The sequence below is a fragment of the Marmota flaviventris genome, chromosome 4 (genome assembly GCF_047511675.1).
Source record: "Marmota flaviventris isolate mMarFla1 chromosome 4, mMarFla1.hap1, whole genome shotgun sequence".
Lineage (NCBI taxonomy): Eukaryota > Metazoa > Chordata > Mammalia > Rodentia > Sciuridae > Marmota > Marmota flaviventris.
The window spans coordinates 53,865,855-53,880,842 of NC_092501.1; the positions used below are offsets into that span (position 1 = coordinate 53,865,855).

At 48.0% G+C, this 14,988-nt stretch overlaps 1 pseudogene; it reads left to right on the top strand.

The window, feature by feature from the left end:
• Window positions 1–4,971: 4,971 nt before the first annotated feature.
• On the top strand, window positions 4,972–5,785 carry LOC114089361 (small ribosomal subunit protein eS6-like; annotated as a pseudogene).
• The last annotated feature ends 9,203 nt before the right edge of the window (window positions 5,786–14,988 follow it).

Genomic DNA, 14,988 nt, shown 5'->3' on the forward strand with positions numbered 1-14,988 from the left:
TATCCCGCCTCGTTCTGAGTAGCCAGGACCAAAGGCCCTGTCCTAGAGGCCCACCCTGTCCTAGAGGCCCACTGCACCTGCCCCCCCCCCCAACCCTCCTGAGACATGACCTTGGCAACTGTACAGTTGCTTCCCTCCCATTGAGATCAAGGAGGCCCTGGCCCTCCCTCCTACTGTCCCCTGTGTCTGGGCTGCAAGGCTGCAGTGAGGCTTTCTGGCCTCCCTCCCCAGGAGGGGATGCGAAGAGCAGAGAGGTGGGTGGAGCGTATAGAGGAAGTGTTGTGGGCCTTCAGAAAGGGGCTTCTAGGGAGTCCTGGGGACAGTGGCACAGGTTGAACACAGAGAATCAAACTGGAGGGTCCTGGATTTGGCAAGTGGATCTTACAAAAGATGGTCACTCCAGGGAGGGGTCCTAAGGCTGGCAATGGGATCAGGAGGTGGCTGAGTCAGCTAGGCCTGTGAGCTTGGTTGGGAGGGGGTGGGCTCTGAAGGCCCACTGTCCCTTGATGATAGATGGGTACATGAGTTGGGGGCTGCCTAGGGGATCATTGCGCATTAGAGCATAAGGCCATTTCATCCTATGGTGGGGGAGAGGGGAGAACTGGCCACCCGACAGTAAGTTCCATAGGATCATAACTTCCCCTTACCGCCCCTCCATGTGTGGGGGTGAGGTCACACCTCTATGGAAGGGGAGCTGTTTGAGAAGCTGGGGGGGAGGGTTCTGCTCAAATGGAAAACCGAGAGATGTCCAGTCCTCTCCTCTGAGGCTCAGTTTCCCAGCCTGGGCCCCAGGTGCTTTGGGAGTTTTTCACTCCTCAGCAAGTCTCTTCAGTGAAATGACAGGGGCCTGCGGCTACACATTCCTGAAGATGGTGTGAGGTGCGGCCGTTCAGCAACCTCACCAGAAGTCCTCCCAGACTCCCCAACTGTGAGTGTGAGCCCAGACTTCAGGTGCACAGAGGCTGGCCAGGCCTTCCCCAGGGCCACCAGGGGGAGAATCCTTTCTGGGATCCAACCCCTGGACCCCTGAAGGTGCCGCCTCTCTTCCTTCTCAACCTCTCACCCTCTGGATCTCTGGGGTAACAAGGAGATGGATGCCCGGGAAAGATGTCTTCTAGGGTGATCAGCCAGACTGAGGGTGGCTTCAGCCATTGGGGACTTTACATTTCTAAATCAGGACAGACCCTAGCACACCAGAACAGCTTGCCTGGGACTGAGGGGTTTCCCGGATGCAGGACTTTAGGTGCCGTGACTGGGAAAATCCTGGGTAAAACCAAGACAATTTGGTCACCCTGGTTCTTTCCATCCTGCCCCCATCTCACAGATGTTCAGAGCGGGGTAGCCTGGGTGACAGGGCCTGGAGCCTGCCCCCTCCTAGGAAAAGGAGAGAAACAGGAAGGAAAGTACAGGAAACGTGGGTGGGCTAACTTCCAGCTACCAGAAGGCTGTCCAGCGAAGGGGAGACCCTGATTCCATTGGATTCCCTAAGTCAGGGGCCAGACCAGTGGGACAGCTCAGGGAGGGTCCAGCCCCCCACCCAACAACACACAAGGCAACACGCAAGGCTGTGAAAACACTCAGCGTCAAAAGGGAGATCACGTGACCACTTTACCACATCCAAGCTGACTCTGAGAGAGGACACGGGATGTTGGTCACCCTCTCAGGACACCAATGTTGTCTGTGACGTGGGACATTTCCAGAACCAAATGACTCCCTGCAAAGTGACCAGATGAAGTCACCAAGCACTATGCCCGGAATAAAGTGGGTACTAAAAACAGGGAGTCAAATCTGCCAATGGCTCACAAGCCTCTGTTCATCCCCAAGGGTGGGTGCACCAAGAACCAACGTACCTAGGGTGGGGCAGGAGCTCGGGTCACCACAACAATATACTCCCTCCAGGCCCCATGTGACCCTGTCTTGGTGTCTGTCCGCAGACTGGCTTTCTTCTCCAGAACTCTAGAGCCATCTAGATCAGTGCTACAAGACAGGCTGGGCAGGTATTTATATGTTCTATTACCAGTGAGAAAACGGAGAGGGTCAGCAATTCCCTCTGGTCACCAAGGAAACTAGAGGTAAGCAAGACTGCACAGAGGGATGCCAGGAGCCCAGGGATGGGAGGACCTTCAGAAATCACTGTGTCCTACACCACATGGACAGAGAGAGAAAGTGTAGCCAAAAGAGGAGTGGCCTGTGTCCACATTTGCATATTCATGTGCCATCCTTTTCTTCATTTGTGCTATTGTACACCATAATATTTTGTTGGCCAGGCATCACGATGCACGCCTATCATCCCAGTGGCTCAGGAGGCTGAGGCAGGAGGATCACGAGTTCAAAGCCAGCCTCAACAACCTAGAGAGGCTCTAAGCAACTCAGTGAGACCTTGTCCCTAAATAAAATATAAAAAAAATGGCTGGGGATGTGGCTCAATGGTTAAGCACTCCTGGGTTCAATCCCCAGTACCAAAATCATCATCATCATCATCATCATCATCATCATCTGTGGTGGTGGTAGTGCTGGGGATGGAGCCTGGGGCCTCACACATGCTAGGCAAGCCTTCTACCACCATGTTACAACCAGCCTTTAAGATGCTCTGTAAAAAGAAAAATATTCTTGTGTTTTAATTTTCATTACCCTGACGGTTGGTGAGGCTGGGTGTATTTTACCATGATGACTGATCATTCGTAGTTCTGTAAATTTCCTGTTTTTGTTCTTTGCACATTTTCCAATTAAGTAATGGATTCTTGTAAGAGGCCAATGCCGATGACTGACAGGCTGAGAAAATTCCACTGGAGCCTCTCTGCCCAGAGAAGAGGGGCCCCTCTAGCTGAGGGGATCCAGGCTGGTCTCCCAGCTTTGACAGAGGAGGGGTCTCAGAACCAGCCACCAGCTGGGGTTGCTTTATTGGGGTGCAGTTAGGCGTCCGAGGAAAGCCACCCAGGAGCTCGACTGGACGGGATCTTGGGCCAGGCCTGTGTGACTCACACTGGGAGCAGCTGGGTACCCTGGCGGCTCCACTGTCACTTGGGAGGTTAGGGCAGCTGCTTCAGGAAAAGCTGGGTGCTGCTGGAGAAGGGGAGCCTCGGAGGAGCTGCTGGGCTTCCAGGGCAGCCAGGGGTCTGCTTTCTGTTGCTCTAATAAAATACCCGAGACCCACCATTTTATAAAGAACTGGAGTTTAGTTGACTCATGATTCTGGAGGCTGGGAAAGCTAGAACCTGGTGCAGGCATCTGCTGAGCATCTGGTGAGGGTCTTAAGGTATCATAACATGGCACAGGGCATCACACAGGGGGACTTTCTTCTCCTTAGGAAGCCACTGTTGCCACTGGGGGATCAACCCTCAGGACCTCATCTAATCCTAATTATCTCCTGGAGGCACCACTTCCAAACACCATCAGCATATGAATGTGGGGATTAGGAACCAACACCTGACCTCTGGGGCCAAACCTTCCAATAATAGCAGGGGCCAAGGACAGGTGCTGGGGGTAAGGAGTGAGGCTACAGAGGAGGCAGGCAGGAGGGATGGAAGGCTTTTACATTCAGAAAACATGGATCTGCTGGGGGGGCGGGCAGGGAAGGTGATGAGCCACAGTGTTCTGTGGGCTGGTGTTCCTAGGACCCCCCCAAAATGTGACTTCACTGTTGACCGAATACTTTCACCCCACATACTAGAACACTGAGCACGCCTAGTTTTATTTGGGTAGTGCCCCCTTCCCTGCTGGATGGTTGAAACAATGAGGGGGAAAGACCCAGATGACACCATAGGTTCTGGGAACAGGTAGATGGTCACTAAACAGGGACGCCATGAGTCAGCTGTCCCCTGAGCCATGCAGGCTGACTGACCCTGCAGGCAGCCCCACATCAGACTGCAGGGTAGCCTTCCCTGGCTTCTGTCAGCCATCGAGTGGCCTGGGCATTCCATGGAAACCTGGCTGGGTCCCCAGGAGGGGTCTGTCTTCTGCTCCCAGACTTTGAGGTTCCTTTCTACTTCCTGTATTTCCCAACAGGGCATTCCAACTTCCTCTTTCCTATTCCTGAGCTCAGCTCGGCTACAGAACCCACTTTCTGTCTTACACACCCAAATCCCTCTTGGCTTTGCCCAGAAAGAAAGTCCCTCTGATAGCAAAATATAAATCTCTGTTGGCAACATTGAAGTTGACTCCATTGCTCTTTTATCCTCCCTCATAGGTCACAAGTGTGCCCAAGGTCACCCAGCCCTTTAGAATCCATGCAGGGCCTGGAGCTGGGGGCCAGTGTCTACCTCCCACAGCCTCAAACTTCCCTCCAAACTCCAAGCTCCGTTTTCCCACTCCCTGGGCCAGCAAATGTCCTGCAGCATTTCACAAGGACTGCAGAGACCCCGGCCTGGTCTAGATGTCTTAGAGGGTGGAATTGGGGTGCTGGGGAAAGATTCGCTGTGAGCATCCAGCTAGCCTGCCACTTAGCAGTTAGTGTATCACAAATGCTCTCAGGAGACCTGCCCATAAAAGTCATCTCAGGGTGGAGGGAGTCATAGAATTCTTTTAGTAAAGATCCTAATCTTCCTGCAATTTCATTCTTCCTGTGAAGCCAAATCAACTGCTCTAGAATATCCTCTAACTTAGCATTGCTCAGACCATTTTTTTTTAAGATAGGGCCTCCCTACGTTACTCAGGCTGGCTTTGAATTCCTGGGCCCAAGTAATCCTCCTGTCTCAGCCTCTCAAGGAGCTGGGACCACAGGTGTATGTCACCACACCTGTCTTGCTTATACATTATCAGAAATATGTTATAGCCCAGAGTACAGTCAGGCATCACTTAACGATGGGGGTCTATTCTGAGAATCGTGGTCTCTGGCAATTTCTGTCATTGTGCGAACATCGTGGAGTGTGATTACAAGAACTAAGTCGCCTATGACATCAGCGGGTGACATCATCAAACGGGAGCACCTTCCGTATGTGGCTTGTCATTGACCAAAACGTCAGGACGCAGTGCATGACGGTACATACAAAACACAAAACTGGCTCTTTTTCGTGGTGCCTTGTGGCCATCAGCTGCACCAAGATGAAGCTGATATCTCCTTCCCAGCCATTGGCCGCCAGAAACTGGCTGAAGTGGACAGTCAACGCAAAGCTCGGACTTTTTTGGAGAAGCAGATGGAGAATCGGATGGCTATAGAAGTTGCTACTGATGCTCTGGGTGAAGAATGGGAGGGTGATGTGGTCTGAATCAGTGGTGGGAATGGCACACAAGGTTTCCCCATTAAGCAGGGTATCTTGACCGTGGCCATGTTCGCCTGCTACTGAGCAAGGGGCATTCCTGTTACAGACCAAGGTGAACTGGAGAGAGAAGGCGCCAATCTGTTCGAGGTTGCACTGTGGATGCCCACCTGAGTGTGCTCAACTTGGTCGTTGTAAAAAAAGGAGAGAAGGATATCCCTGGACTTACGGATGCTACTGTACCTCATCAACTGGGACCCAGAACAGCTCATAGAAGCCACAGATTTTTCAGTCTCCCTAAGAAAGATGATGTCTGCTAATATCTTGTCAGGAAACCCTTAAATAAGGAAGGTAAGAAACCCAGGCCAAAGCTCTGAGGATTGAGCACCTTGTTATCCCGCGTGTCCTGCGACACAGGCGCCCGAGCATTGCTCTGAAGAACAGCTTACTGAGAAGAATAAGGAAGAGGCTGCAGAATACTCAAACTTTTGGCCAAGAGAATAAAAGAAGCCAAAGAAAAATGCCAGGAACAGATTGCCAAAAGACGCAGGCTGTCCTCTCTGGGTCCAGTCAAAAATAAGAATTTGTAAGAGTAACAAATAAATAAGATCAAACCTTTAAAACACACACACACACAAACACACACACACACACACAAAAAAAAAAAAACCTGAGCAAAACTTGCAGGAAAAAGACTTACCCTTAGTGTGAGATGCATTCTTAGATTTTCAATACCCTCTGTTTTGTCCCTACTAGGTCTCTGTCAGCAAACAGGGGAGGCACACCTGGATTCACAACATCTATTTGTTGAGAAAATAGCCATCATGAAGGAAAAGCTAAACCTTTATAAATCTGGCTCAAGTGAATCCTGAAATTTACCACTGAGCATGGATTGCACATGTGCCTTACCCCTCTCCCCACTGCTGGTTCACTCTGGGTGACATAAAGCCCAGATGGGGCAGCTGAGGCTAAAGAGAGCCCCTTCCTCTCCAAGGGCAAGGGCAGGTTTGGGCTTCGCTCTCCTGAGCCACAGCTGAAGGACCAGTGGGAAGAGAGGCGAGTGCTCCTGGACCAGAGGAGAACTGCACTGTGGGTTAACGGCCTGAGCCAGCCAGCGAGCCTCTGGGCGCACCTGGAATGGACAGGGGTGAGGAGAGACTGCTTGTCAGAAGTGCCCTTGCTGCAGACCCAAGAGACAGACAGAAAAGGATCCTCCAGCACAGGGTGGAGGGTGGGGGATAGGGAAAACCAGGGAAAAGTAAAGAGAAACCTCACTGTTCAAGAGCACTCAAAGACAAAGGAGGAACAGGTGGACTAGCAGGAAAGGGAAGAGGCCTTCAAAGGAAGAGCAGCGGAAGGTTGTGGGAACCCTCCAGCAGGTGTGAGAGGAGCACACAGAAAGATTCTTGAAGACCAAAAAGCCTAGTTTTCAAGTATCTGTTCAACAGAGGACAGCAAGGCTGAGGATTCAGTCAGTGGCCTGGAAGATAGAGTGCGAGGGAAAGCCCAGGGAGCGCAATCCACAGAGAGGCAGCCATCAGGAGGGAAGGAGAGAGATGTCGGGAGGAGGACAGATCCGAGCTAGAATCAGAAGGAGGCTGCTGGCTGACTAACTCAGCCCTCCCCCCCCCCACCCCCACCCCCCCCCCCACCCCCGTCTCTGACTCCAAGACGAGGGCAAGAGGCCGAGAAATACATTCACTTCCAGCTTCCCCTGCTGCGTGACACAGTTCTGGACACTGAGCCAAAAACTTGCAGAAAGTTCCACCAAAGCCAACACCTGACAACTTCTATGATTCTTATTTGAAGTAAGTGAGAACCTATTGGTTCACATCATTCTTTACTCAAACTTTCTGTTACTTGTATCTGCAAACATTTCTAAATAGTGTGAGAAGTAACCATTAAAGATGTGATAGAAAAAAAAATTCCCTGTAGTGAAGAAAACTGTGAGTTTTCAAATTGAAAGGACTCACTGAGTACCAAGCATATTTAAATAAAACCAATTCTTTTGCAGGGCATGGTGGTGTATGCCTGTAATCCCAGTGACTTGGGAGGCTGAGGCAGGAGGATTGCAGATTCAAAGCCAGCCTCAGCAATATACAAGGATATAAGCAGCCTAGTGAGACTGGTCTCAAAATAAAACAATAAAAAGGACTGGGGATGTGGCTCGTGGCTAAGTGTCAGTGGGTTCAGTCCCTGGAAGAGAGAGAGAGAGAGAGAGAGAGAGAGAGAGAGAAGAAGAAGAAGAAGAAGGAGGAGGAGGAGGAGGAGGAGGAGGAGGAGGAGGAGGAGGAGGAGGAGGGAGGAGGGAGAGGGGGAGGGGAAGGGGAGGGAGGGGGAGGGGAGGGGAGGGGGAGGGAGGGGGAGGGGAGAGGAGGGGGGGAGGAAGAAAGAAAGAAAGACATACAGACTTTTATATACCCATGGTATATATTGGTAAATCCTAAATTCTCAAGATAATGGAGATAAAAGAAAAATCAACAGTCTTTCAGCGGAAAGAACAGATTTCTTAAAGAAATGAATAACAAGCAAGCATTAGATTTTGCACTTTTAAAAATATTTTTAGTTTTAGATGGACATAATACCTTTATTTTATTTATCTTTATGTGGTGCTGAGGATTGAAAGCAGTGCCTCACATGTGCTAGGCAAGTGCTCTACCACTGAGACACAACCCCAACCCCTAGAGTTTGCATTTTAACCCTTAAATCTGAAAGATAGGGAAGTAGCATCAATGGATTATTGAGAATAAATAGCCATGATCCAAGAATCCACATCCTGTCAAGATCTCATTCATTTGAAGGACATTTTTTTTTCTTAGATATGTGAAGTTTCAGAGGGAACGCTATGCATGTGCTCATCACACACCGGTAGAACACCCAGAACCCAGAAAGTACTCTAACCAAATGGCAATTTAAATCAGAGCAGAGATCTCAAAACAGAGGAACAAAGAGAAATAGTGTGGGCAACTCATAGAATTAACTCTGAATAGATGCTACCTTGTGACCCAACACTCCCTGTTCTGGGCATATACCCAAATGAAATGAAATGACATCTTATAAAGTTAGCCACACTGACTTGCAGCTTTATTCACAACAGCCTAAGTGTCTGTCAAAAGGTGGCTTGGCAGATAAAGAAACTAATATGTACACATGATGGAAGATTATTCAGACCTAAAAAAGAATGAGATCTTGCCACTCAGGGCATGGATGAGCCTGGACAATGTTATGCTTATTGAAATCAGCCAGGCACAGAAAAACACACAGCACCATCTCTTAAAATAAAATCCAAACCCACAGAGATAGAAGACAAAACAGTGGCCAAGGAGGGCAAGGAATGGGAAGACTAGTTGAAGGATACAAAGTAGCAAATTTGTAGGATAAACAAGTCTAGAGATGGGAAGGACATGAGGACTACAAGTAATAAAAGTGTATTGTATGTGGGATTTACATTAAAGGAAGAGATTTTAGCTGTTTTGCCAAGAGTGACTGTGAGAGGATAGAGGTTAAGTGATAAAATGTCCAAAACCTCTCTGTTAGTCCTCCACGTTAGACTCTACCCTGGGACTAAAGAAGCTACACAATCTCAGCGAAACTCAGGCCTTTGAATGGAGAAGAGGGTGAAGAAGACAAACCTTTCTAAAAATTTTATTTATCATGCAAAAGAGAGGATAAATACAATGTCTTCAAAAAGAGATGCGGTTATTTGATATTTATATATTAATAAAGAACCAAAGATTTAATTGATGTGGCTAGACACCTCCCAGCGGGTATACCAGAATTTGACCAAAAAGTAAAGGGAAAAAAAAAATGAAAAAAACACATTGCACACATTGTATAAAATAAGGTTTAAGTGTAAAACATAAAGAAGGAATAAGTATTTCAGTTACAATACAGAATGTGAATGGCATTATTTGACTTTTTTTTTTTGTGGTGCTGGGGTTGCGACTTTCTAAACCATATAATTGTAATGCTGTGATAAAAATTAAATTTAAACTGTTTTGGAGAGTGGGGGGAAAGGGGCACTCTGGGACTTCGACTCATAACAGAGAGAATATGGATCATCAGATAAACTCGAATTTGAATTTTCCCTCTACTACTTATTTGGTCTTGGGTGATCTAGTCTTTACCTGTGGGTTCTTCCTTTGTAAGAGGAGGCACTGGCTTGAATGACCACAATAGGAGGGGACAGGACCGGCTGCAGCCCGTGTCCCCTTCCACCCCACCGCGGCGCAGGCAGGGCTTGCGCGCAGATTAACCCAGCCCATCTGCTCCCTGCTCTCCCTTCCTGATTAATATTTATGGTTTGGGTTTTGTTCCTCCATAAACCATGGGGTGTTTCCCATCGTCTCCAGGTAGCTGAGCTGGTATGAGCCACAGCTTGGGAATTTCAAGCAGAAACCAGCAAACTGGTTCCGAGAGTAGGAAGGACAGGTTTCTTTATACCTACACCCACGTATAAAGAGAAAATGCACCTCTTTATCCTCCAACCTGAAAATGGAGAGGCTACAAAAACAAAAACTTGGCGCAAAATTCAAAGCTGTCCGCGAAGGTCTGCTCCCAGGTTTTCACACCCAGAGGGGAGCCCGGCTTGATGGAGACGGGGGCGGGGCAGGTGTGGACCAACGCGAGGGAGGCAGTGGGTTGGTGGCCCTGAGTGCCCGGCGACGTTAAGTCCTGCCAGACGAGCGGCAGTCGTCCAGGCGAAAAGGCGTGGACGAGGGTCTCCCACCAGGGGCAGAGGGGTGCCTAAACGTAGCTGCGAGCTGGACCCACCTGGGGATCTTCAAAAAGTCCGGCTGCCTGGTCCCACCCCCGCCACCTGACCTCATTGGTCTGGAGCACGAGGCGGGCAGCTGGAGTTTTTCGGTTTCTCCAGGCGGTTCCTACGCGCAGCACAGTCTGGGATGCACGGGTCTCCGTCAGGGCACGAGGGGACAGCCTGGGTAGACTGGGGAGTGGAGGGGGAAAGACAAGCAACGGAGAGGAGTTGATGGGCTAGGATCCAGGGCGTAGACTGGCGCAGAGGCAGGGGATGGTGTGGACACGGTGAGGGAGGACAAAGCTGAGGCCGATGCCCAGGTTAAAGCTTGGGTTGGGGGCATGGGGTCCACTCTGGGATTTCGAACACAGGAGGAAAATGTGGTATGCATGGGAAGACGTGTTGTGTGTTTGGTACGAGGTGGCTTGGCTCCTAAATAGTAGCCTTGGCTGCCGCCGCCGCCACCACCATCACCACGGTCACCACCGTCACCACTGGTTGAGCCCAGGTGGGGAGAGGTTGAGAGGCCCCGGGAAGCTTATGCAGCCACAGGATTCAAGCGGTGAGGCCTCCCTCTAGTGTCCGCATATGTGTATTACAGGCCCCGTTTACTGTCTGCACCCTCCGCAGGGGATGAGGGCCCCATAGCGGGGGCGGAGAGGAGGGTCAGGAATTTGAGAAAGACGTGATTTCCCCTTAACGCTCAGGCCAGGGTATCCCGGTGAGCCCAAGCCTGGCATATTGTGCTCTGGATGAGCCAGTGTCTCTGCCAAATGTTCACAGGTTGTGGAGGAAGCCCCGAGGAGTCTGGACGTTTGAGCTCCAGCCACAGCACCACCAACTGCTCAGCTGTTGGAGCTTCGATATCCTTAACAGACTGAGAGGCTCCAGAGGCCTTTGATGAGCACAGTAGGGCAAGATTGGCATTCTCAGATGAGCGGCAGTCGCCCAGGCGAAAAGGCCTCACAGAAGAGACAGAGGTAGCTCTTAAGTTCTCTGAAAGGTCCTGCAAGTGCCAGGGAGGGGCAGAGAGTGCCTGGGAGGCTTCTAGGAGGAGGTGGTATTCCACTGGGAACTAAAAGGATTAATAAATTAATGCATAAATATTGTCTATGGCGACACGTCCCTGGGACATTCAGGATAAACTTATACTCACAGAGAAACTCGTGGGAAGAGAAGAAAAGGTGTGAGTCACCACCTAGGCTTTGTCTGTTGTATTCCCCCAACTGTGTGACCTTGGACAACATACTTAACTTTACTGAACACATATTCCTGTCTAAGAAGTGGGGATATAATAAATCAGCAATAGTAAATATGGCTTTAGTCCTATGTGCCAGGCACTACCTGACCATTTTACATCATGCACCAATTTATTCCTCACAGTAATCCTAGATCGTACAGAAGTCCCATTTGACAGGCCAAAGGCAGCACAAGCTGGGCCTGTTAACTCATGCCTATAGTCCCAGTGGCTCCAGAGGCTGAGGCAGGAGGATCACAAGTTCAAAGCCAGCCTCAGCAACTTAGGGAGAACCTGTGTCAAAATTAAATTAAAAAGGGCTGGGGATGTGGCTCAGTGGTTAAGCACTGGGTTCAATGGCTGATATATATTAAAAAATGCAGCACAAACGGGTTATGTAACTCATTCGATCACCAGGCACACGGTTGGCACTCAGTATATAGCTGCTGCTGTGACCACAGAGATGATGTCACTGACTGTGCTGAAACAGGTGAACTCATGGGCAGAACCTAGGAGAGAATTTCAAGAGATGGAAAGTGATGTTCTCCAGCACACATCTAGCTCATTTCACGGACATTTGTTTGTGACTATAGCATCTGACCTCATTGTCCTTGGGATTTACGTAATGATACCATCTGGGCAAGGAGGGCCAAGGGTTCTTAAAGCTGGCTTCTTCCCATAAGTCCCAGGGACAAAATCCAGTTGGGTCCTGAAAGGAAGAAGTTCCCTCCCCCAGCTTCTCTTGTAGTTAGGTAGTGCTGGCCAACGGGCTGTAAGGGACATCTACTAGGGGCATCCTGGGGAAGAATGTCCTGCCTAACAGAGAGAAGCCCAGAAGCAGAGTTCTGTTCCTCCTTGCTCCCTTCCTGGGATGCGGGTGCTGCATAAATGGACATGATACTTGGAGTCGTTGTAGCCATGAGAGGAAATCCAAGAAATATCAAAATTCCCAAAGAGCTTTTGTTATCACTGAGCTGTTTCTCATGCAGTCTCCTGCTTCCAGACTTTGTTACTCACAGAAAAAGCATTCCTACGATCACGTCCAAGTGCTTATTCATTTGTCTGACCATTCACTTGTTTAAAGAGCAAAGAGCATTGAGCATATACCAGCTGCCAATCACAGCCGGGGTCATAGGGGTGGCAGGGAGGACTGAGCCACAATCAAGACACACTTGATTCCTGGCTTTGTAGATTTCTTAGCTTAGTAGGACTAAGTGTGCGTAAGGATATTAACAGAAAGGGAAGCTCAGGAATGTTATTGGAATGTAAAACAAAGATAGTCAACTTCAGCTTACATCAGGGAAGTTCTTAAAGGCCAGTGATTATCTGGTTACACGCTCTAATAAAGATACCTCAAAACACAGGGCCTTGAATAAGAGAGAAGTTTGGATAGTTTGTTTCCTTTTTCTTTTTTGCATAATGGCCCTCTTTTCTGTGTTCTGTCCAGGCTCTGCCATTCTCAATGTGGCTTCCCCCTGTGGATTCAAGATGGCCGCTCCTGCTGTAGCCACTGCCCAGCCAGGAGGAGGCCAGGAGCGTGGATGATGGATGATCCCTTCCCTTTCTAAAGATGAGAGTTGAAAGCTGTGTGCATCATTCTGCCCACATCCCATTGGCCAGATCTTAGTCATGTGAACCACTTTCCCATGGAGTCTGGGAAATGTAGTCTTTAGCTGGTCAGAGAGGTTCTATTAAAAGAAAGAAAGAGAGAGAGAGAGAGAGAGAGAGAGAGAGGAAGGAAGGAGGGAAGGTGGCTCCAGAGGGACACTTAGCAGTCACAGCTGTAAAAGACTGGGACAATTTTCCACCTAGCCCTGAGAGCAATGAGGAGTCATGGAAGGACTTTAGCAGAGGTGCCAGGTCATGACATGAGTCTATACCTAGAGGATCCAAAAAACTCTGCCAGAAAGCTTCTAGAATTAATAAACGAATTCAGCAAAGTAGCAGGATATAAGATCAATATCCATAAATCAAAGGCATTTCTAAAACATCAGTGAAAGAGAAATTGGGAAAACTACCCCGTTCACAATAGCCTCAAAAAATGTACTTGGGAATAGATTTAACAAAAGAAGTGAAAGACCTCTACAATTAAAACTACAGAACACTAAAGAAAGAAATTGAAGAAGATCTTAGAACATGGAAAATGTCCATGCTCTTAGATAGGCAGAATCAATATTGTCAAAATGGCCATACTACCCAAAGCACTATACAGATTCAATGTGATTCCAATTACAATCCCAATGTCATTCCTTATAGAAATAGGAAAAGCAATCATGGAATTCATTTGGAAAAAATAAAAGACCCAGAATAGCCAAAGCAATCCTTAGCAAGAAAAGTAAAGCAGGAGGCATCACAATACCAGACCTTAAATTATACTACAAAGCCATAGTAACAAAACCAGCATGGTATTGGTACCAAAATAGAGATGTAGACCAATGGTACAGAATAGAAGACACAGAGATACACCCACATAAATACAGTTAGACAAAGGCACCAAAAACATACTGTGGAGAAAAGATAGGCTCTTCAACAAATGGTGCTGGGAAAACTGGAAATCCATATGCAGCAAAATGAAACTAAACCCCTATCTATCACCATGCACAAAACTCAACTCAAAGTGGATCAAGGACCTAGGAATTAAAACAGAGACGCTACGCCTAATAGAAGAAAAGTAGGCCCAAATCTTCATCATGTCAGATTAGGCCCCGACATACTTAACAAGACTCCTAAAGCGCAAGAAATAAAATCAAGAATAAATGGGATGGACTCAAACTAAAAAGCTTCTTCTCAGCGAAAGAAACAATCAATGAGGTGAAGAGAGAGCCTACATTTGGGGAGCAAATTTTTGCCATACACACATCAGATAGAACACTAATCACCAGGATATATAAAGAACTCAAAAAACTTCACAACAAAAAACCCAATCAATAAGTGGGCTAAGGAGCTGAACAGACACTTCTCAGAAGAAGATATATAAGCAATCAACAAATGTATGAAAAAATGTTCAACATCTCTAGCAATTAGAGAAATGCAAATCAAAACTATTCTAAGATTTCATCTCACTCCAGTCAGAATGACAATTATCAAGAATACAAGCAACAGTAAGTGTTAGTGAGGATGTGGGGTAACAGGCACACTCATACATGGCTGATGAGACTATAAATTGGTGCGACCACTCTGGAAAGCAGTTTGGATACTCCTTAGAAAACTTGGAATGGAACCACCATTTGACCCAGCTATCCCTCTCCTCCATCTATACCCAAAGGACTTAAAAACAGCATACTACAGGGACACAGCCACATCAACGTTTACAGCAGCACAATTCACAATAACTAAACTGTGGAACCAACCTAGATGCCTTTCAATGGATGAATGGATAAACTGTGGTATATATATATATATACCATGGAATATTACTCAGCATTAAAAGAGAATAAAATTATGGCATTTGCAGATAAATGGATGGAGTTGGAGAATATCATGCTAAGCGAAATAAGCCAATCCCCCCAAACCAGGGGCCAAATGTTTTCTCTGATAAGTGGATGCTGATCCATAAGGGGAGGGGGCATGAGACGAGTTGATGGGGCAAAGGGAAGGGGGTAGGGAAGCGGGGGAGGAGGTAGGAACAATGGTGGAATGAGACAGTCTTCATTACCCTGGGTACATGTATGATTGCACAAATGGTGTGACTCTACTTCACGTACAACCAGAAAAGTGAGAAATTCTGCTCCATTTTGTGTACGATGAATCAGAGAGTTTCCTACTGTCATGTATAACTGATTGGAGCTAATAAAGAA